This window comes from Nesoenas mayeri (assembly GCF_963082525.1).
Source record: "Nesoenas mayeri genome assembly, chromosome: 5".
NCBI classification, from domain to species: Eukaryota; Metazoa; Chordata; class Aves; order Columbiformes; family Columbidae; genus Nesoenas; species Nesoenas mayeri.
Window position 1 is genome coordinate 28,590,526 of NC_137548.1, and position 24,657 is coordinate 28,615,182.

The window sequence follows — 24,657 nt, forward strand, 5'->3', positions numbered from 1 at the left end:
CTGATCCTGAATTATTTCAGGCAATCAGCTCAGTTTGCCGCTACAAAACACCATTGCTATGTTGACCTCCCACTTCTGTTTCACAGCTGGAATATGAGACCAGGTGAGAAGACAGCATGTAGCTCTGCCACCAACAGGACTCTAATCTCACCCGAGGCTGTGAAGAAATACCATGTTCCTCCCTCCCTTGCCTTTTCTTTTTTTTTCTTTTTTTTTCTTTTCTTTTTTTTTTTTTTTCCTGAGCTCACCTCTAATGTCTGCGTAGGTAAAGATAAGTATGGAATTTGCTGTTTACCAGCTCATTGCATAAATTCAAGCATATCAACAGCACAGAGTAGTTCTTTCAGTGAAAAAGGTTTATATTATTTTTTAAATACAAGTTAATATATTTTAGTTGCACCTCTGCTGTGATAATTAAGGGTCTGGTTTTATTTACATAATAATACTTTATTTTCTAAGGTGGCGAAGGGTGAGGGGGTTATGATTTGTCCATATAGTACCAGCTGAGGCCTGAAACATAAGGTTTCGACCAAGAACATGTTTTTTCCTTTTAAAGGCAGTTTCACAGTAACCATGTGAAAACATTCCTCTCTGTTCTTACCCCACAGTTTTACTGTGCAGCCACACTATCATCATATGCCCTTAAGGGGTCTCCTGGAGCAGCTGTAGCATAAAGTATCAATAACCTGCTCATCAAAGGGTGCTCAACATTTCCTTGACACTGCAGAGTACAGTAGCTGTTGGTTGTGCCAATAATCCACATGCCACATTATCTAAAGAGCTCCAAATAAGTCTTGACACCACCAACCCTAATGCCATTTATTGCACATGTCAACAATCTATATGCTGTATCCTGTGTCCCAAGTAGGAACTGACATGATTGCTCTGCACTGCTACTATCTGTTTCATTCCAATTTGTAACAGACCTGAAGGTTAAAGTGTCTCCCTAAGATGACTGTGGTAAAACTGCCCTCATCAATGGAATGGATGGAAGAAAACTCCTCCTCTTGCCAAATGTTAACACCATTTTCCAGTTGTTCAGAACGACCCAGAAAAAACCAAGGGAACGCTTCAATTTCTTCTAACTATAACATTTCAAACATACTGTGAGCACAACATCTTTCCTTTCCCTGCTTCCATTGTGATATTTTTCTTCTTTCTGCTCCATTAAAAAGTCACATGTATCTCCAATTGTATCCTGCCTTGAGCAATGTCGTCTTCTAGACTCTAAGTAATACCTTATACATTTGCTTGGTTGTCTGAATTGCAGGCAGTTGTCATCAGTTATCTAGGTATCTTTATTGTGCACTTCTGAATTCCTGCTCCTGCTACCTGGAGGTCCTGTAATGTTGCATTTTGACAACATTCTTTTCTGTCTGATGCACCATACTTTCAAGACTTATTTGTGGCACATCAATGAAAGAAATTCTAGTGCAAATTTAACTTCATTGTTTTTGTAAAAAATAAAATACAAACCAGAATTTCCTCAAATATCCTTTTATTTGTCCCAGTAGCTGCTTTTTTTCTGCATCTTTTTCACTTTCCCTAGAAAACTGGAAAACTATCTTGAGCCTGCATCAAATAGAATCATAGAATGGTGCGAGTTAGAAGGGACCTTAAAAGGTCATCTAGTCCAGCCCCTCTGCAATGAGCAGGGACATCTTCAACTAGATCAGACTGCTCAGAGCCCCATCCAGCCTGGCCTGGAATGTTTCCAGGGATGAGGTCTCTGGTCAACCTGTTCCAGTGTCTTCCTTATATCTAGTCTGAATCTCCCCTCCTTTAGTTTAAAACCATTACCCCTTGTCCTATCAAATAGGCAACCAGATTCTGACAGTGCTTTTTATGCTGCTGTGTGAATGTCTTTGCAGTTCAGATTCTCTTCTGTTACCATACCCAAATGAACATGCTGCCTGACACACAACACAAAGCAGAATAGATAGACTTCTGCATGTAAATTTGCCATTTTAATTGGCAGCAACACTTCCAACTTAAAATAAATAAATTTAAGTGGTCATGCTTTAACGAGTTCCGACATTTATCTGAATTTCTTCAATCTGTTTTCAGTCACTATAGTGAAAAGAAATGGTGTTTTATCAGTCCTTTCTTGATTTTGGTTTGAAACCAGATGGGAAAGAGCAGAAGCACACACACACAAAATAACTGCAACAGAAATATAACCAAATGTTTTCCACATCTGAGAATACTGTTTGAGTTCTGACTAGGGTTTAAAATCTAAACAGTATTTTCAGCATAGTACTATCCTTAGCAGGATTATAATTTATCTTGCTAGAGGTGATTTCCTATGGACTGTTTTTATTTCTAAATAATGTTTTTAACAGAAAAATAAATACATACATCAGAGTGCTTAGAAATGAAGAATGCTTTTTGACCCTAAAAGATGGAGATTCATGGTGTATGAAACGTTAAAGCATCCTTGTTTGAAACTGAAATATATCTTGCTATTTATTTCTAACTAAACACTGGAATAAAATTCTCCTTCAAAAGCTTCCTGTGCCATTTCCCAATCCTGCAATGAATTCACTATGCCCCCCACTGATATCAAAAACTAGTATTAAAATTATTTATGAAAAAAACATTTCATAAAACAAATGTACAACCAGAATTTCCAACTAGGAACGCACAAGGAAAAAAACTGCAAAAACCAGTTTTGGAAAGGAAATGGAAAGTATTTGAACTACTACTAATGGAACTACAAGTATTTGAAATTAGTGTCCCAAATTTAAATATCAAATTCTGCCTACAGCCAACCACTAAAGCTCTTACTGATGCCAAAACTATCTCCTTCTGAAGAAATTTGACACCCTTTTGACACCAAAACTTAACTCAGTGCAGAATTATTGTTTCCTTAACCACTCTTTAATAGTGATCTGAAACCAGACCAAATACCTTGATAACTGACCCTTATTCCCTTTATACCAAACAAAAGAGGCTTCAGATACATCTGTGATATGCTTATTAAGATGTGCAGACAGATCTATAGATGGTCTATACACCTCAAAGGTAAAACAGATTAGATAAAAACAGAGTATAGGTTAAAATCACTGTGGATCACAGATCCATTGCACACAGATTGGAAAGCATTCCTAGAATCTGGGAAAGTAAACTGAAATATTTTTGTCATTGCTAAGAAAGAGAAATTTAAGTTGCATAAACATTGTAAAATTAATTATTTGATTCAGAAAGCTACAGACAACAATTGAAATGCACAGAACAAAAAGAAATCCCAGAATTTAGGCTGAAACTTTATGATGAACAGGGAATTTCCTGAGACTAACTACTGATACATACTACTGACATGCTGGATTTGGAGGAAATCCATACAAATTTATCAATATTTTGTGGTTCACACACAAACTTATACTATCATCTGTGACCTACAATAATTATAGTCTACGCATAACAAGTAGTAATATTTCAAAAATCACAATTATTCAACTACTTAAAAGCACTTTCACACTACACACTAAAATGTTATGCTTCTCGTACAAACGATATCACAGTATAAACTGCTCTTGCAAATACTGCAGCTTTAAATAGCATTTACTATTTGTAAATGCTTGTTGAACACAGCAGGTGGCAAAATGATTTAGCATCATGAACAAATACATATGGTTGCTTGAGCCCAAATTTTAGAGCAGATAAACCTATTTTCTGGTCCTTCATTCAGTGGACTAGAAACAAGCAAAAATGCAGCTAAACCATTGTACATATTCTGGCAACTCACTGCTTCCAGTGAACTTTCTCACATGAAGTACTGTGCTTAAAACAACATAAAAGCAAATCACAGGTCTCACATATACAATGAATTGCTCATCTGCAATATTTCCTCTTATGGCTTGCAAGTAGGATTATGTACGATGGAAAAAAATGCAAAGGTAAAAGCAAGAGCACAATGTTATGTAGTCTAAAATCAATAGACAGAGAGAGGACATTAACCAAGAGGCTAATAAAAAGATGCTGCCCTAGACAGTAACATAAAGAGCCCTGATATATTTTTCTCTTCAGAAATGCTATTCCTTATGTCAGTTTTCCCTTAGCATTGCAGTAGTTTCCTTGTGTATATACACATCATCTTACTTTTTTTGTCTTGTTCCAATTTTATGTTTGCATTTTATTTTCTCATTTCCTTCCTGCTACTCCCTTGTTTCTCTTTACTAGCTTGATGTTTACACAGACCTTTACTAGAATTGCAGGGTTTGGAGAGATCCCATTTTTTTTTCTTTGTTGTAATGCCCACATTTTTTTTCCCAGAGAAAAGATAAGTTTACCCAGAAAATAAAAAGCTAATACAACCTTTTGCTCATCAACAAAGTATGTCTTGTTGTAGCCAGGAATAAGTTAATAAAACAGGGAAAAAGCTTAGTGGCTTAAAGAAAAAAAAAAAAACCACAACACAAACCTCCTTGGGGTTATGAACGAACAATGTTGTTTTTTCTTCCCAGCGTGCAAGGATTTAATTAAGTGATAACAGTCACCTTGGGGTGGCTGCACAAGGCAATAATATCTAGGTGAAGAAAAATGCTGAAGAGAGTTGAGTACAGTCAATTTATCTTCAGAGAAGGCAATAAATGAACAAAGCATAGGTATTTGGCTGATTGTTTTGGAATGTTTCCATTACTGATAAACATCAAAATAAAAGGACAAAGATTTGGTATTTTCAGTATCTGAAATGTATTAAATACGGAAAGAAATGAAGGAATAAATCAGTGTGAGGTCATATCCTAGAGTTCTAATTGCAAATGGTTTGGTAATTATTCAAGCAAAACACAGAACAAGGGAATTTTAATGTTGTCACATAGAAATAGACACATAGGATAGAAATACAGCTGAGATGTGTATTTATAGCAAACACGCTGGATGAATTTCACTCTGGAGAAAAAATTTGGTAAGTGTAGATGGAAAGAACTGCCATGTATTGGACAAAAATATGCAACTTCATGGCCAGTGACCCAAATTCAAGGATTTAAAAACAAGTTTGTGGGAGCTCTTCAGGAAACAAGCATCAAGCTCAATTATCCATAAGCCCATGTTCTGCCACCCTCATATGCAGAGGAAAAGATTTGTGAGAAAGAGCAACATGAAGCAGAGAGGAAAGACTACCAGAAAGAAACATTCTCATTTACCACAAAGCTGCTAACAATTTGCTATACATTATTTGCAACATGGGGTTTGAAAGGAATACAAGGGCTCTCCTTGGGGAGTTTGACGTGTGCAAGAGAGTCTGAAAGCAATGTACCCATTTCCAGTAACAGTACTTACTCTTCCAAAATATAACACAACTCAGAGTCCAGTTATAACAGTTGTTAGCAAGCAGCATCATTGGCCCATGTCTCTGCCAAACGGACACAAATCAAGCTTAATACAGAAGATGGGGGAAACAGCACAAATGTAGCAATAGTCTTGGGAACACATCACATTCCTTGGTCCCTCTCAAGTTGGAAACTCTCTTTTTCCCTTTAATTTTGATACTTTTCCTGAATCTTTCTCCAGCAGTGAGGGAATTAATAGATATTTGCTTGAGTTTACAACTGGGTTAAATACTCCTCACCCACACACTTCTGCATGAAGAGGATGAAGCCTACAAACAATTGCTTTTTAACTGTGTGGGCAGATATTCTTTCAAAGAGAAGGAACAAGTAATAATGAATGGCTCGCACAGCATCCTGAGAATAAAAAAGGAAATATGTGTGTAAGAGTAAGAGAGTAGGCAAGTGTATCTAAGTTTAAAGACAAATATCAGTTTCTGGAAAATATACAACATTTTGAAACTGAACAAAAATCTTAAAAGAAATTCCACTAAGTTGCCTCATTATGACTTTTAGCTACAGTATTTAAATAAACACTTCTTTTCAGGGCCTGTCTTTTCAAGGCCCTGTAAGTAAGATCTGCATTAACAATTGGTCCTACTGCAGCTACCTTCCTTGTAAAAGCAATATGTCCTTTAAAAATACTTTATGAACTACATATAGTCATTCATTTCTCACCTCTAAGAGGTTCAAGGCTTGTCATCTGCCTTTAGCTGCTGTTTGGCCTTGGTAATGTGACCCCAGCAAACACTCATCCCAATTACAACTTCAACCTTATTGGTTATTGCCATCAAAACACTAGGGAAGAACTTCTATGATGCTTATCCTTTTCTTCAGGTCAAAATTGGGACACATGACACTAAGACTTCTCTTTCATATGGTTCAGTAGTGGACCATCTTTTTCAGACTGCCAATACAGCACCTACTCTGAGCTCCACAGGGAACAAGAAGGGGTATCAGCTTGGTTTGCCATAGAATTTGAACAGGTCACTACCCAATACATCTTAAAAAAATTCAGTGCAAAATATTGTTTTTAAAACTATTTAAATCTGATCAGTAAGACTGATTTTTAATCTTTCATTTTGTCTGAGCTACAGGGCTGGTGAAAATCAATATAACTAATTGAAATTACTATTTTGAACTGCTTATGTTCTTGTTTTGTTTTGCACAAATTATCTCTCAGAAGTTCTAAAAATGCTACCTGAAGACCCAATATTAGGAGGCACTGGTCACCGTAGCCTTATGGAAGGCTCAAAGTCTAATGTCAGAGGACTAGAAGAGCCCTTCTTTATTACTTTGTTCATTGAGTGAGCTGCTATTGAAACGTGCCTTAAGTTTCCTTCATGTATAACACGGTAGCAGACAACACCAAACCTTTTAAATTATCCTGAGATCACTGCATTTTAGAGAGCCTGCAAGCATATATAACCAAATAAAGTAGGGGTTTAGAGAATTTTCTACATCACCAAGGGAAAAAAAAAAAAAAAAAAAAGAAAAAAAGAAAAAAAAAAAAAAAGAAAGGTACAAAAGATTGTTTTAGACTGAGGCAAAGCCAATTCCTGTTAATGTTAATGGGAGATTTAAACCTGATGCCTGAAGGATCATATCAAAGAGTTATAACCTGAAGATTAGAAAAGATGTCTCTGTTCACATATCATAAGAAAATCTGTTTTTTTTCTGTCTTTAAAAACAAACAAACAACCCCTTCTGCAACACAGATTCAGAAGCCATAAAAACTGAACTGCTTGTTTTTTCATTAGTCAGTTGGCAGTCACTCTTACCTGATGCAGGCCGACTACATGCACACACACACACATATCTAGACATGAATATAAAAATGTTTTAACTGAGAGCAATACACATGCTATCACTAGAGGCAGACTGTATGAGAGCACCACCAAAGTCAGTGGATGTGTTGGAATTTAGCCTGCTGAGAAGAAAAGATGGTGGGAGTTGCTATTTTGGATCCATTCTTTCTACTAACTCCAGATAAGGTGATGAGTCTCCCATATCTGACTGTCAAGCCTGTATTTCCAGATGATTTCACAGCACTGGTTTCTGTTTGTCTATTCAACCATACAATACTCTGCTCAGTCACACCCAACTGATCAGAAGAAAAGAGAAGAAAAAAACATGTATACCTCATCCGGCACACACACATTCATTTGGTCTGGCCTTTCTGGAAAATCACTCCAGTACCTGCTTTTGCATTAATTTTACAGTGTTAGTGATGTTCCTTTACAGGTCTCCTTGAAGAGGAGAACAATGAACAATCCTTTATCTTTCACTACACAGATACTAGGAACATGTAAGAGCAAGTGCAGAGACATGAAAATTACATGCCTGCAAATCCAGGAAAGGCACATTACTTCAGTTCGCATTCAACAGATTTTATCCACAAACAATTAGAAAGTTACAAGAAAAAAGAGGGAAGATGAGGTCTTCTATAACACAGTGGCCAAGGTTCCCCTTTCCAGTTATCATGGAAGTTCTGCACATCATAGAGACAGGACAAACTTCAGTGCACTGAACTCAGATGCAAAGTTATTTTGCCAAGTATGATCTAGAGGTGTTTGTAAATTCTGGTCCTAAAATCAGTGCTGTACTGGAGTGGCAAGAAAATAATAAGAAAACGTGATTACCCGGGTAGTACTTTCATTTACTTTTTAAAGACCCTTTATGAGAGTTGTGAGGTTATTTTTATTCCTCAAAGAAGAGAAACTAATTAAACATGTACTAGAAACATGTATTAAAATTTGAGTTAACAGAATTAAAATTGTTTCACAAATGTGGCCAATTAAGGTATGACATTAGCCACATGATCACAGTGTAAATCTTAGAATTAAAATATAGTATCCTTTTAAAGTGTGAGATTACACACTCACTGTTTATGTGTTTGGCCATATTCTCTCCTTTTTTACTTTTTATTTAATCTTTTTAATGATTGTTGGAAATCACTGGGATTTTAACATGTGAAACTCAGATTAGGCTGTGCCGAGTACAGTGGGACAATCACTGCTCTAGTCCTGCTGGCCACACTATTCCTGACACAATCCAGGATTCTGTTGGCCTTTCTGGACACCTGGGCACACTGCTGGCTCATATTTAGCTGGCTGTCAATCAACACCCCCAGATCCCTCGCTGACAGGCACTTTCCAGCCACTCATCCCTGAGCCTGTAGCTCTGCCTGGGATTGTTACGACCCAAGTGCAGGACCTGGCACTTGACCTTGTTGAACCTCATACAATTGGCCTCAGCCCAATGATCCACCCTGTCCAGATCCCTCTTTAGAGCCTTCCTACCCTCCAGCAGATCAACACTCCAACCCAATTTGGTGACAACTGCAAACTTAGTTAGGGTGCATTCAATCCCCTCAGCCAGATCATTGATAAAGAGATTAAACAGAACTGGGCCCAATACTGAGCCTTGGATAACACCACTTGTGACCGGCCACCAACTGGATTTGGCTCCACTCACCACAACTCTATGGGCTCGGTCATCCAGCCAGTTCTTTACTCAGTGAAGAGTGTGCCCATCCTGTCCATGAGCTGCCAGCTTCTCCAGGAGAATGCTGTGGGATGAGGTGTCAAAGGCTTTGCTGAAGTCTAAGTACACAACATCCACAGCTTTTCCCTCATCTACTAGAGGGCTCACCTTGTCGTAGAAGGAGATCAGGTTGGTCAAGCAGGATCTGCCTTTCATAAAACCATGCTGACTGGGCCTGATCACTTGGTTTTCTTGTATGTGCCGAGTGATGCCACTCAGGATGATCTGCTCCCTGACCTTCCCTGGCACCGAGGTTAGACTGACAGGTCTGTAGTTCCCTGGATCATCCTTCTGGCCATTCTTGTAGATGGGTATCACATTTGCCAGCTTGCAGTCAACTGGGACCTCCCCAGTTAGCCAGGATTGCTGATAGATAATGGAAAGTGACTTAGTGATCACCTCTGCCAGCTCCCTCAGCATCCCTGGATATATCTCATCTGGCCCCATAGACTTGTGGGTGTCCAAGTGGTATAGCAGGTCACTATTTCCCCTTGGATTACTGGTGCTTCATTCTGCTCCCCCCATCCCTTTCTTCTGGCTCAGGGGGCTATTTTGGAGCACTGCAGTGCCAGATTAAGCTCATATCTCGCATCTCTGCATGCTCCTTGCCACCTTCAGGATACAGAGCACTTCTCACGAATCCAAAGGAGTAAAGCCTTGGAGATGAATTTGATGGATTTGAGGGATGGAGAGGAAGGAGATTTGAAAGTCTAACTCAAAACCAAAAAAGTGGAAAAAGAAGAAAAGAGAGAGAACACAGTATAAGGAACGAGCTAAGTGCCTCCTGAAGATACTGAAAACATGATGGAAAATGCGCAAATATCATGACTATAAAGTAAGAAATGGGGAAAAATGGAGGAGAGAAAGACCAACAAGCACTAAAAATAGAACAGGAAGTGTGCAAGCAAAAATAGAATCAGTTTAAGAGAAGAAAGCTGAAGAAAAAGGAGAAAACCAGTAAGTTGCACTTCTAGGAAATAATTAATTTCATAGAATGAATATCAACCTATTGCAAATTACTGTGTGAATATACATGTATGCCATCCAGAGGTTACTTGGTGCTTCAGATAGTGCCAGAAAAATAACGAAGAGCAGCTTACATGGCAAAGGCACAAGCAAGGAAAAATATCAGTTCATCAATGTCTGAACTGAAGCAGAGATGAAGAAGGAGGATTTCTTTTCCTCTGAAGGATCTTTTCCCCAACTTTTTATGTTACTAACCTATTCCTGCAAGGGATAACTTTTATCCTTTGCTTACGAAGACTGATACTGCCTCTGGAAAATGCTAGACTGCACAAAATGATAAATTTTCCCACAGTATCTTCCTGTAAGAGAATACCCCTGGACATACCTGCAGAACATTTTGTTCTTCCCCTTAGAAATTGCTTCGGACTTTCTGCACTATTTAAAAAAAAATATTGCACAAACCTTTTAGCTGTGTGATTCTGTCCACATCTAGCAGTTCGAGGTACAGTGTTGAGAAAGGCTTTTGTATGCAAGTTAAGAAAAAAAATCTTTAAGTACTCTGCTCTTACAGTGGCAAACACCGGACAACTGTCAGCAGAAGATACAAAGTCATTCAGGATGAAAATTTGCTGTCACAGAGCAAACCCTTTCACCTTATAAAGATCTCAAGAAATATTTCTATAAGAATCACTTAGCATTAACAAAGAAGATGGGAGAAACATGTTGTTATCCTGGATAAGACAAGTGCTTTCCTATTAATGCCAGTATCAGTTGAAGACATTTGGCACGTGAGGCATATACATCATCAATGTGGAAATTTATTGATGAGTGTCACCATTAGCTGAAGATATTCAGCTACCATACCAGCTTTCTATATTGCCCTTGCTCATTCTGAAGGATGCAATAACTGAAAAGCCATATGATGTAAAAATGTCAGTGCATCTTGGATGTACACTGTGACTCAAGTCTATACTTGACCAATGAGAGAAACATCTCGTCTAATTTAGATATTCCCCCTTCTAGAAACCTCTTTATGGTTATAAAGGCCAAAAGCCATGTGTCTACATTTGTCTATACCCACATTTGCCTCTGTGTGGGATCTAGACATCTACAGATTCATAGACCTGTCCAGCAGTACAAAATAAACCTCCCAGTGACTGCATTTATATAGTTTCTTTTTTTCTACCACTCATCTAACATTTAATATTTATTATTTGTCATTAATTTGAGCTTTCCACTCTACCTTGATCAGAAACTTAGTCCATGCTCATTATTTCAGACTGTTATGTGGGTATATAAACATTCCATCGAAACAAATAGATGCAGTACTCCTGGTTTTACTCAGTTACTCCTTTGGATGTCAGGAGTGACAACAATATAATGAAATTAGTTAACAAGGGCAAAACAGGTTCAATTTGAAAGGGAATTAGTATTGAGGAGCCCCATTCCCTTCTGACATTGTTGCACAATTTGTCAGCCAACACTTTCCTGGGTAACATATGTGAGTGCTACATGTTTTCCTAAAATGGATTCAACCTGCTCACCTGGCTTATAATATGAATGAAATGGGAACTGTAGACATTGATTTGCTAACATAATGAAATAAATTTAATTTGATTTTGGAAGGACGGTCGGTCATTGTACACAAGATGTATAGGTTATCGAGTTTCTGATAACACTAGTGGGAAATTTATGGAACTGTTTTTCTAGCAATCAGGCTGCATCACTTGCCAGGAAAGAATCCTCACATACTGCCCAGAACATGAGCTGCAGGGAAGATCTTCCTTTTCCCCATCTTGCTCTGTTTGTGCTGCTAACAGACATTTTTGCAAGTACTAAGATTAACTAGAAAAATATTGACCAGCATAGAAATTAATTTTGGAACAAATTACTGCAAAGTATAACATAGACTAAAGTATGTATTTTCAGTAAATTATTTCTTTACAATTTAAAAAAAAATATTAAAAATTTTACATTCTTTTCATTTATGGATTAGTGTACATTCCATTCTGCAAACAAGATTTAAGATTTGTTACTGCTATGGTATCAGTTGCAGGCTGAATTTCTTCGACAATCCAGTCAAATTGGTTTATCTGTTCTCAAAAATGTGGTAGGGACACTTTTACATTGCCTGTGTGAAAAAATTCTTAGGACCTTTTCTTTAGACTGCTCTGTTCAAACCTTCTCTCATTTAACCAAGTTACGAATCTTCAAATAAAACTCCAATTTATACATCTCGTAGAAATTCGCTAGAGGACAGCTACCAAAAAAATCTTAATGATTCCATTTAAACCATGCAGAAGTACTGCTAGAGATTGCTGGTGCCTGACCACAGCTTGTATCTGCACCTCTAATTTGCATTAGGTCAGTGGTATGTCACAACCAGAACTAAAAACTGGCACTTTCCTGATCACATGCCTTTCAGTGATCTGTCCAGTAGCCTGGAGGAGGAACCTGCCTTGTCTGAATATGAAGAATGCATGAACTAGGCCTTGATATGAGAACCAGAATGAGGCAATAAACTGCAAAAGACTGAGGGGGGTAAAGGAGTCACCTGACTGAAGGAAAGACACCTAGATTAAGAATAGGTATAGGGCTGACTCTAGGATTGATTAAGTTTAGGACCCAAGAAGATCTGAGCTACTATCATAATGTAAGAACTTCAAATCACTTGGTCCAAATTTAGAGGACTCAGAGTCTGCTTTGATATGAACCAACATGGCAAGGAAAGAGTTCAGAAAATGGAGCTAGATCTGTTAGGTAGCGAGGATGCGTATAGAAGATTAGGGCTGGTAAAGACATTGGAAATGGAGCTGGTGGGAAATACTGACAGGCTGAGGAAGTGAGCAGGAGGCACTGAGAACTGGAAATAGGAGAAAAGACTAGAGGGGGCAGGCTAGAACATTTAGACACTGTGAAACAGAACTGAAAGATATTTTCCCACTATAGCAAATTTCCCTCCAAGAATTGGAATGTCTCCCACAAATTATAATTCCCATCACTCTTCTGCTCTCAGCAAAGCTGGGACGAAAGGTCATTGGCAAATCACAGGATCATAGAATAACCTGCACTGGAAAGGACCCAAGAAGATCATCAAGTCCAACTGCTGACTCCACACAGGGCAACCTAAAAGTTACACCATGTTTCTAAGAGAGTTGTCATAATGCTTCTTGAACACTGACAAGCTTGGGGTCACAATCAGTTCCCTGGGGAGTTTGGTCCAGTGCTTGACTGCCCTGTCAGTGAAGATAATTTTCCTAATATCCAGTCCTCTCTTCCCCTCATGCTGGAGCACACAGGGGAAATAATTTATTATAGTTACTCTGGCAAAAGTACATGGAATTAACCTAGATCTATATGTCTATATGGTGGTTTCAGCAAGACACCATCTTTCTCACTTTTTCATTTTCATCAGTAGGTCATAAGAACTACATTCAGAATGATGCAAAAAGAAAAGCATTAAGATTGCAAAGCAAAAAAGCCACTCCACTGGAATTGCTGCCTCATTCATTGCATGTGATAGATAATGCTACCTTAGTGAACAGCTATTTGATACTTTGTTTTCTCCTCTGTGTTCAATTTGTGGCCCTAGGTCTTAGTTACTGCATTCTATGCAAACCATGCTCTGAAGACAGAACTATAATCTTCCTTGTATTTTTTCTGTGATGCTCATCACCACAGCATCTGAGTGCTTCATAAACATTAATTTATGTCCAAAATAACCTTGTGAGATTGTAGAATAAAAGAGAAGATGTAGCCCCTAACAGTGCTCACGTCATTATTTTCACTGATCGATGCTGAATACAACAATTAGCTTTATAGATAAGGATCCTAATTTTGCAGGTATAATTGGCTACCCAAAGAAAGGAAGTACATACCAAGGTATATAAGACTGAAGGGCAGGGTGAAGTTCTGTAAAAACAGAACTATTAGATGCCCATAAGTCCAACAATGACAGTAAAAATAACTTACAGGCCTTAAGGGTAAATATACACCCATGTTTTTATTTCATCTGCCTGATGTTAGGTAAATAATACATTACCATTACTCGAAGTGTGGTCAACACAAAAAAAATGAAATTCTACCAGATCAGTCCTGCTATATAGTGAGATTTAAATCTGTTCTCTTAAGCAACTGGGTGATGTTCTAGAGAAGTTATACACAGTCAGGACTTACGAATTTCAGCCAAAACAGCAGACATTCAACACCTATACAAATCTGGCCCATTATATCATGTATGTACACAGTTAACATTTCAGTTATCTGATGACCTGATTTACTAACAAACCTTCAGCCTCTTTATTCTGCATCCTTGGGGATTCAACTACACATTGAATACTGAAAAGAATACTGACAGACCTTAAATAAAAACTCTCAGCCATCTTCATAAAATAAGTCAGATATTCATGACTGTAAGGGTGGAAAATGTTTCAGATAAAACAACAGGTTCATCCGGAAGAAGAAAACGTGGGCGTATTCTGATTACAGGGTCAAGAGGGAGCAAGTTCCTCACCTTCAGGAATAAAGAATAAAACCATAATTCACCTGCCAAAGTAACATGTGAGTGATGATGGATTCCCTATAAGACAAATGGTGTCATAGCCTGAATACCCAAAAGGATGAGGGTCGAGCAGGAGGTCTCAAATGCAGCCAGAGTCTACACTATTAAGGGATTTAAAAGCAGCAGGCCAAGTTAGAAATCAATCTTCCACTTTTAGGGATCAAATGTAGATAATGGATAGTGGGCATAATATGACCATATTAACTTAATCCCAAGAGAAAACGTGCTGCTAAATACTATACAAACTGCTAGAAACTGAGGAGCAATGCTGGAGACTCAACTAAGCACATATTATGACATTACTACTTGTGTTATTACTTTAAGGTATGAGACAATAAATAAGAAAACAACCTGCACTAGTTATCCTCTGAACAAGAACTGTGAATTGAAGCTGTCTGTAGATAGGGGTTGATCAAAATCAACTTTTCAGCTTTTTATCTATTTAATCTTTGGGGGTCTAGGCAGCCACCAGGAGCTTGCTGAGCCTTCCAGAGCCAGTCCCCCGGTACATTCCAGCCATGTCTTTATATTTCCTGCCATAGTTACACTAAAAGGCAGAATACTGCAGAGAGTAAGTGCTGACCAGTACAAACTTGATATAATCTGAAATACGTTTTTTACAGGAGCCTAGATAACACATTCTGTTCAGTGGACACAGGTATATCTTCACAAGAGGTGGGCAAATTTTTGAAAGTGTCTTAAATAATAAGCCTGTGCTATTTCCAACATTCAATTTCCTTCTGGTAAACTGTCAGAATAGGGATATTCACAAGTGCTACCCACACAATTCAACCCTCCCACAACTTCTTTATTTGGAGCTATACATTCACACACAGTGAATATGAAGGAGTGAATGCCTTCAGGGGTAAGCAAGACAGACAGTTTTTGTAAGCAATGTTAACCTCATGTTCCAGGATTTATGATAACATTTGAATATAAAGATTTAGTGGAAAATTTAACATGAGAGAGATTAATTCAAATCTACCTAATCTGAAGTTTCCCATACTTCCTGCAACACACTTACTACTGACTATTTGGTGGACAAGACATAAGAGTAGCTGGACTACGGGTCTGACTCAGTATACAGACCTATGCTGTACATGATAAAATACCCCAAGAAACAGGATTTACAGAGGCACCAAAGGAAAAGGCATAAAAAATCAGAATCCACTGAAAACATGACAACAAAGAAAGACTTGCACTTTAAGAGTGTCTAGATCTTGTGTTGGCTTGCTGCAGAGGGGAGAATTTCACCTGTAGATGGTTGGCCTTTTCTCTACAATAGTTTGCAATAAAAAAGACAGCTGCTAAAGAGTTGATGGAAGAAAACTTACTATTTCTTAACCTGTAACCCATTCAACTGCTCCCTTACTTTTATATATACACATAAAGACATATATATGTACTAAAATGAGAGAAATCAGAGTACATTCACTCATAAAGACTCACTTGCCTTTGACAGACTAAAAAAATATTTAAGGTACTGCTTCTACATTCATAGAACTCCCAACATTGTGTAAATTACTGGGAAGAAAGAATAAATAAACTCATCTAGTAGCCTAGTTTAAAGATGTCATGCTGCTTTATCCCTATAATTAAGAGACTTACTTCAGTGTATTTAAGTTTTATCCTTTTTTTCAGTGTCCCCACACTGCCCCTTGACTCATATACAGACTTACCTATTTTAGTTTGGGGGGTTATTGCTTCTGCTACTGGAGGGCTTCCAATATTCTGCAGCAAACTGTTGCTAGGTTTTCCATTATCACTAATCAGCAAGATAAATGCAGTTGGAAGGACAAAACATTTCTGCATTTAAAGCTTTTTTTTTCAAAAACTATAGGAGTGTTTGCTATTCAAATTCTCTGTGAGCCCTACAGTAATTTACTGGGATTATTACCATCTGAACAATAATGTTTTGGCCTGGACAAACTTAATGGGTGTTTTTATTTTCTTTTTTGGATCCTTTAAGAGAAAGAACGACAAACATGTAAAAATGAGTGGTTTTAAAACTGTGTAAGATCAATTTGAAGCGGTGAAAAGGGCATGAGGGACACTTTCATCCTGAATGGTTCAGAGATACTGAAATTAAAGCACTTCCATGATTAGTGAAGGCTTCTATGGAATGATCACAGTGTTCCTTACCTTGGGCCTATCACTACTTTTGTAATTTTTCATTTAAAAAAACCGATCAGATTACTCTGAATATCTTGGTCCTCCAATCAATGGCTCATGCTCTGATTCTGCCTTTTTGGTTCCCTTTTTTGTACCTCTGGTACCATGTGCTAATAGGGAGAAGAATGTTATAAATGAGGTCACAAAGTTCCTTTGCATAAGAAGCAGAGGTTTCAAAGCACTGACAAAGATAATTTAAAAATTATAGGACACATAATTTAATAATCAAAATCTCTTCGACAGTTAACAATTAATTGCACGGTATACATGCTGCCTGTAGCCAGCCCATGCTCTTGAAGTCCACTGTGACCCAGCTTGGCCCTGAAATCCCTCACACCCTACTGGAAACAGTGGGTGCCCTTTCAATTTATAAAGATGAAAGAAAACCACAGTAATTTCTACATCGTTTCTCAATTCTTCATTGAAATATTCAGTAATGGAGAAGAAAAATGAAAGAAAGAAAAAGAAGGACAAGATACAGTCCTTCTCTTTTCCCATCCACTTTCACTTTGCTCCCATGCTTGCAGCTGGCCTCAGTAGCTGCAATGGTACTCTGTGACAAGTACTTTACATCTACCACCCAGCCATTCTGGTAGAGGACACAGCTCATGTCTCCTAATAAAGAATACAAGTTCTCCATGTTTTCCCTACCCTGCACTCACCCTACAAATGCCCAGCAATGGTCCTACAGTCTGGTTCTCCAAATGCTATCACAACAGGAGAAGCACTGTTGGAAAGCTGTTTCTAGGTGCTGAGGAAGTAAAAAGCCAATGACACACAAGCTGCTCCACTGTTGCTAGCAGAAACAAGCAAATACAAGATCGGAGAAGGGTGTCATGGGAAAGCCGGAAATTCTCTTTATAACTGTAACCCCTGAAGTGGCATAAATGTCACACCTTTTGGGGGAACAGTTTGGTTTAACCCTTAGATCCGATGGGTGGCACCTGAAATCATTAAACCTGACATTTCTAGGGTTAAAACGTCAGGAAGGAGAAAGAGCTGAAAAAGAAAATTCCCCAGCTTCTTAGTAATGAAAAGCTGAGGGTATACCTTCTGTGGTTGTCTGAGAGATGCTTTCACATCCGTGTGTCAAGGGTTTTTCAAACTGACAACTTGCAAATTTGAAATACAAAAATGCCCAAAGCGATATTTTAGTGGCTCAGGGAAACTCTTGTACGGGAAAAAGAATTCTAAAGTGAAACGTCTCTAGAAATCACACAGGGCCTGACCACGATACTCTAATTATGCTAATTGCTTCAATGCCCTTGCTTTATTTATGCTGAGCAGCTAAGATAAATAAAGGAAAATTGCTTTGGATCTAACTGTATTCATATCAGAATGCAAACTAGCCTGTGTTTGTTATGTGATTGCTGATCTGTTTACACTAAATTCTGCAGGTAATTGCAGTTTTGATTGCACATTTATTTCTAGCTGCACAGGTCCCAGGACTAGGTCTGTCTGTTTTTATAATTAAACCGTTTTGTAATATCTAAACTCACTAAAGAGCAAAATGATGCTTTAAGAATTTACATATTTTATGCATTAAAGATAATACTTTGGTGCTCAGTGATAAAGAGGAAAAACTCTGTTTATTACTGAAAAATGGACAGCATGTTCTGGATTTGAAGAAATTTGAGACATCTGTTCCAAGGCCTGTTCACTGAGTGGGACAGATGTCCTCGGCATCCCCGTAATCTGTTCTACAACACCTACTTTTTGAACTTTCAGTTGTAACTTTCATGTGAGTAAAATATGTTAACAGGACAAGGCTGGGGCTTTGGTGATTAACCAAAGACCCTAAGTAAGACTCAGCACCTGACTGCAGTTTTAGAAGTGGAAGTCTTTCCCTGGGAAGATTTGGGAGGAAACGCAGTGCTCTGCAGGTGGGGTATCTTTAGCTCAGATTCTCACAACAAACTGCCAATACTGATATAATTTCTCAAGATATCTCAGAAAGAAACACTATTATTCACATTTTGCAGCACAGGATGGTGAAGAAATTTGACTTGTCCATGGGCCACACAAGAAATCTGTGAAAGATGGGTTTGAAAAGGATCCTCTAAATTCATATCTCTTGCCTCAAGCACAAAATTATTATTATTACTTATACATCACTATAAATGTGTATGGCATATAGCAGACAGATAAAGTGACAGGTACTGCAGAGTTGACACTCTCAATTATAAAACCATCCTTCTGTCCTTGGTGAAGAATTTGAGGTGAAGAAGCTTTCTATTTTTGTTCCAACATATTTAGCACCTTCTGAAACCTTAATTTGAACTTCAGCTGTAGTTCTTTCTTTCTTTCCACCTCCGTCAAAACATAGGCACCAAATCCAATCTTTTTTTCTGTCTGTCTTTAAGAAATGCCCATTACTATAACATTACAGAGAAAAACTCCCTAATCTCGGTATTACAAATTAAGAGCAATGTCATCTCTGTATGGCTTCTTCATCCATCACCAATTCCAAAATCAGTAATCCAGCCTGTCTCACTTAATAGAAGACTTAATGTCAACCTATGCAAGCCTCTTAGCTAGTTTATGCTGTAGCAGCACAGCAGGATAAGGTGTGCATCAATGGGCTGCTCATACGTTGTGTGCATTAAGTATAAAACTGAAGGCCAAAGGAGTTAAACCCCCAAAGTGCACGATAGCCCATAAAACCCGGTAGTGCCAGAGCATCATAACACCTTTCTGTTACAATAAAGCTTGCACTTTTCACAATATACAAAACATCATAAAAGCTGCTTCTACCTGAGAAAAATATACTTACTGGATGACAAAATGTAGTTGCTAACAAAACTAGTATGAAGATAATGAGGCAAGGTTTATAAAACCTTTTCCTCAAAATATTGGTCAGTGGGTAGCTTCTGATTCTCTGTTTTGAAGCTTCTGAGCATGAACTGAATACACTTTCCCCACTCCTCCTTGTTCCTATGCATTATTCCAAGAACATGCGTTACTCTTGCAGCAGTCAATTGTCAAGTCTAACCACCATTTATGAAGATGCAGTACTTCATATTGAAGTTTCCAGTACAATTGTTATACTGGAAAAAGAGTCCCAAATTGCTGTTAGGACTTCACTCACATTCCAACATTTTGGGATTGGAAGCAATTTTTAAATTGCCATTTTTTCTTTAGTACTTCACTCTTCTACTCTGCTAGCATAGAACTTCCTTGCCTATCTGTATTTCAGCTTTTCTTCCTTATAAACTATATCAGACTGTGGAATTACAGAGTGCTTGATGAGTACCACCCATGCCTTGAATACTCTTTAAGGTTTTCTCTGTCAAAATAAAAAATATGAGAATTGGGAGAATAATAATTCTCACATTTTTTTTTTTTATTTTTTTTATGCTTGAAAGCCTGGAGATACTTTTTATTGCTTGGTTTGCAAGAAGCTGAAGCGACCCAGTGCCATTGGGTGCTGCTAATAGCTCTCTAGTGACAGAACAGGGAAACATCTTTGCAAAAAGAAAACCAGAAAATGGACAGGAATCTATTGTCTTTGACTAAAAGGAATCTTTACTGTTAAAATAAATCAGATTTTATTGGTTTTGATTTTAAGCAAAATGCTTTTTTTTTCTCCACTTGAAACAGAGCAGTCATAGTGCTGCTTCTCTAGTTCTTGCTTTCACAAATGGCACTGACTGCTTAAATCAGAATGTGAATGAAGGTTCATGGGAACAGGCAACTCTTAGTGGCACACAGCAACTGGCAATATCAGGCATCTGGTTACAAGGAACTGGCACACCATTTAGAATTAATTTTACTATAAATATTTCTGTTATAGAAACTTCTCTCCTAAAAGAGAGGATTTACTCCTTTTTGTTTCTGTTACAACCTCTAATACTTAAAAATAACATCCATCCGAGATTTCAGAAACAGTTGGCAAATAATTTTTAAAAATCTCCATAACACACTTTGAAATAACATTAAGAAAATGATAATGTTTTCTGTTCAAAAGACGTCTGTATACAGATGTTGCCATACAGAACTAAAAAATTTTCAGATCACAGATATAAATCCGCAAAAACAATTTTAATACATCCCTGCACACTCACAGCTTGTATCTATACTCTAAAGAAAACGCAGCATATTTGTTTCAGAAGAGATTGAGTCTAATATTTTCTTTTTAAATCACCTGAAGCATCACACCTTTCAACATACCCTTAACAGACAAAGCTCTTCATGAACTTTCTCCAACTGGGGTGAAGTGGTATTGAAACTACCAAATGATGTCTTCGTTTAGTATCTCCAGATACCTCATCTGTTTCCTTAATGATAAGATACAACAAGCTGTCACAATTTAATGAGTAATTTCTATACATCTTAATTATAACTCATCTACACTGAGCAGTGCTGTAATAGAGAAAGATCCAAACACTGTCTGTAGATATTGCAATTCTGCCGTATGGTCATCTCCAACTTTTCTGCAGCCTCAGCATGGTAAAGAGCTTCTATAGGATCTAAGTTATGTTTAAGGGTAAAGCTGTTTAGATCCTGAGGATTTGCTGAGGTTCTCATCTGCGTAAATGTAATTTTTCAATTGTGTTATTACAATAATCATTTTTGCTTAATGCACTAACTATGTTTATATCAATTTCAGCTACCAGTTCTGCCCTCTTCTGTATAGATTAAACTTGCACATCTGCATAATTCATTATTGCTCTGTTTTATGTGGCATATTAGTCCTAGTAGTGGCAGACAATATTATCTAGCTCAGATGGAGGAAGCTGGTATTTCTGGATTCCATCCCACACGCTCTGTGTGGACCATCTTTTTCCATGTTAGACTGATATTCAACAATCACCTAAATATAGACCCTACAGGGAGATGCCTCTGAACATAAAAAGACAAGCTGAGAAGAGAATAATTTCGTAAAGACTCAGATGGAAAAGGCAAATTTCTGAGATTCTATTTTGTCTTTAATTTTATAGCCACTGCCAACACTGGAATTGCTTTAAAATTGTAACCAAGATTAGGTTTTGAGAAAACTCCCTGTATTGGACCATGTTTATCTGAAGAGAGTGGTATATTAGATATATGTTTTAATCTGGACATGATTCAAAAGAATTACTTGTATCAATAAGCCACATCTTGTTCTTGCACAGCCAGAGTGAAAGGCTTTGGCCAGATGAATTACACAGATGCTATGAAAGAAAAAAGAAACATTTCCTCACCTACATATATGCAAAGAGAATTTTTACAGCCTGTTCATGGACCAGACCACACCCTCCACTTCATACCAGAAAGGCATAATGTGGGCTGCATTTTGACTCTTCCAAGACAACTGAGGACCTAGGACTTATCACTTCCCCATACAATCAATTTTAGCTCTCACAGAAAGGTTAAATAAGGTAGAGTTAAGATCATGTAAAAGTGGACTTACATTCTTAATTCACTACCTTGATATTCCAAAATACAGCAAGTCTTACACAGAGTCTGCACCACTGGAAGTAACTCTTTTGTACATAGATCCTGAATTTCGTAAGGCTTGAAAACCTGCCTTTAAGGGTGGCTATACTACAAATACTTGCATTCTGAGGCAGTAGCACTGTTGATTCAATTATAAGTTCTTTGGATTCAATGACAGACAAAATGAGCATGAGGAAGAACATTTTCATAAAAGCTGGAAGTTTCCTCAGTTAGGCTATCTGGCTTTCAGTTCAGATACTGTTTTTGACACCATTGAGGACAAGGTACATCAGCCTTGAGATTTCCTACACTCCTCTACTGGAGCAGCAGAATATTTTGGTTCCCTGATCAGTCATGAAGCTTCTGAGCAAAGACTGACTATGTGGTAATTGTACCTGTCACAATTATCCCACTTACAGACATATAAACCTGTCTTCTGTCATATTAAAATATGATGTTTCATTTTTCACATTTTTATTTCCATTTTTTAAGTTAAAAGATGGTTAATACAGAAATTCTACACATTTCTCTGATAAAGAAGATTCTGCCTAAGTATGTTAGTCTTTAAGCATTTTCTGAATCCTTTCCAAGTGCTTTACACACTACACACAACATGCCTACTTTTCCAACAAATTTGGGCAGACACTACTACTAGTAAAGAGGAAAATTTTTGTCAGCTAGCCATCACATGATGAAAATTCTGAATACACAGACTTATTTTTATGCGACTTCCTTAGTGCATAATAATTCCAAAGTGTGTATTAATAAAACCTCCCTGGGAGGTAATGAGAACTTCTCTATAAAATGAGTTGTGATGGAGGAAGCTGAACCAGGCAGGAGAGCTCAGTGACTGTTTCATCTTTAAATTGGCATCATGAGAAAGCAGAAAGAATCAAAACTGAAAGAAGTATGAGAAGACAGGGTATGGGTAAGATGGAGGTTAAGTAGAATGAAGGTGATTCTGCAGTATTCCTTGAACAAAAAATTAGCCTGGGCTTTACTCTTTACACTCCTTTTGATTCAAGAACATTGAAAGTATGATTTAGAGCCAAAATCCAAACGCTCATTAGGTTATCTTTGTTTTACAGCTGGAAGGTGTAGGATTTAGTTCATAACAAGAAACTGTACTGAGTAGCGCAGGACTATCATAGTGTCTTATTTGCTCTTGGTGCAATATTATAGTATCCATTATAACTAACTGTCCAGAACAATTTGCTTAATTCATTTAAACTAAATTCTGACCAGGAACCGAGACATGAAAGTTACTAAATTACCAAGGCACTAAAATGAAGCTGTTTCCTATATTACATTTGTAGAATGCTTTAATATATATTCAGTATCCAGTGACTTGATTTTTCTTGATCTCATTGCCACTACACTGTACTTTAAACCTCTGGAGATTTCAATCCAACGATCCTCCATGACTAACAAGCTGTTTAATTCACCAATGGTTTCCTTCATTATTTTACAGTTGCAGCTTGGGAAAAGTGGATGTATGTACTGACAAGACTATTATAAGGACTACAGTAATAATACTATACTATTAGTAGTTCCTTACTTAGAAGGAATTAAAAATCCTTAAAAGCAATACATGCTTTTCATTTGAAAGAAATGCAGCAGAGGCTGTGCAAACTAGAGGTTGTTTGAAAAGAACGAGGTTCTCACATTAAAAAAAAAAGATTGTAAAGATATTATTTTTTTCTTTATTGTGTATAAATGACTTTGACATAGTACAGGCTTATCTACTGGTAATTCTTGCTGGAGACATAAAGCACCTTCACATGTAGCCCAGGCATAAGTGAAAGAAAAGAATTTATACCTGATAGTTATGAAAGGTCATGGGTGAAGAAATAAATTCTAGATCTCATAGGTCTGGGCTTAGGGAAGGGATGGAGATGGCACATTAGTACTATGATCTGTGTAGGTTTCTTTACATGAATCTGAGTATGTATGCATGTATACAAAAACAGACAAAACCTTATTAAACAACAAGAAGAATTCACACTTTCTTTTCTTGTGTATTTATCTTTCCTATTTCCTATCTGACATCTCACATAATTTCCTATTGGTTCATAATGTCCTTCATTCTCCCAATTCACTTGTGTTTGGCTCCTGATTTCCACAGTTTCAAAGGCTTTCTTACCATCAAATAGCAAACTAAATTCTAAATCGAGAATAAAAAATAATTATTAAATATAAGATCTAACAGCATCATAAGGAAACTGATACTTGAGCCTGAGAAATGCACCTGCAAACCCTCCTGCACAGTAGGTCATAAGTAAAATGAATTTAATGGTCTGATCCCCACCACATTTGTTAGCAGCAGGATGGGGCCTATTATGCTCTTATGACACTGTAATTGAACTAGCATGAGGAACCTTCGACAATTTGAGCCAGAGTTACTACTTTGCATGAATAGGTACCCACCATGTCACATTTATTGATAAAAAAGCAATATCTGAAGGTGTAGTACAAAAGAAAATGCCCATCCCTGCAGACCTTACTATACTTGCTGAAATAGCGAACACCTTTGCATTCCAATTTGTTTCAGAATAATAAAATTCAGTTAAATACATGTGCTCTGTTTTAAGTAACTACCTTGCCGATGGGCTACAGTCATTCAGAAAGAACTTCTTACTAATGGGGATGCTCCTATTTGACTCC

General features: G+C 37.5%; 1 protein-coding gene across 6 annotated transcripts in view; it reads right to left on the bottom strand.

Moving 5' to 3' along the window:
* The window catches only part of NPAS3 (neuronal PAS domain protein 3), a gene marked incomplete at its 3' end in the record, with an annotated part of 606,741 nt that overhangs the window by 196,616 nt on the left and 385,468 nt on the right, over positions 1 to 24,657 (bottom strand). The window lies entirely within an intron of this gene.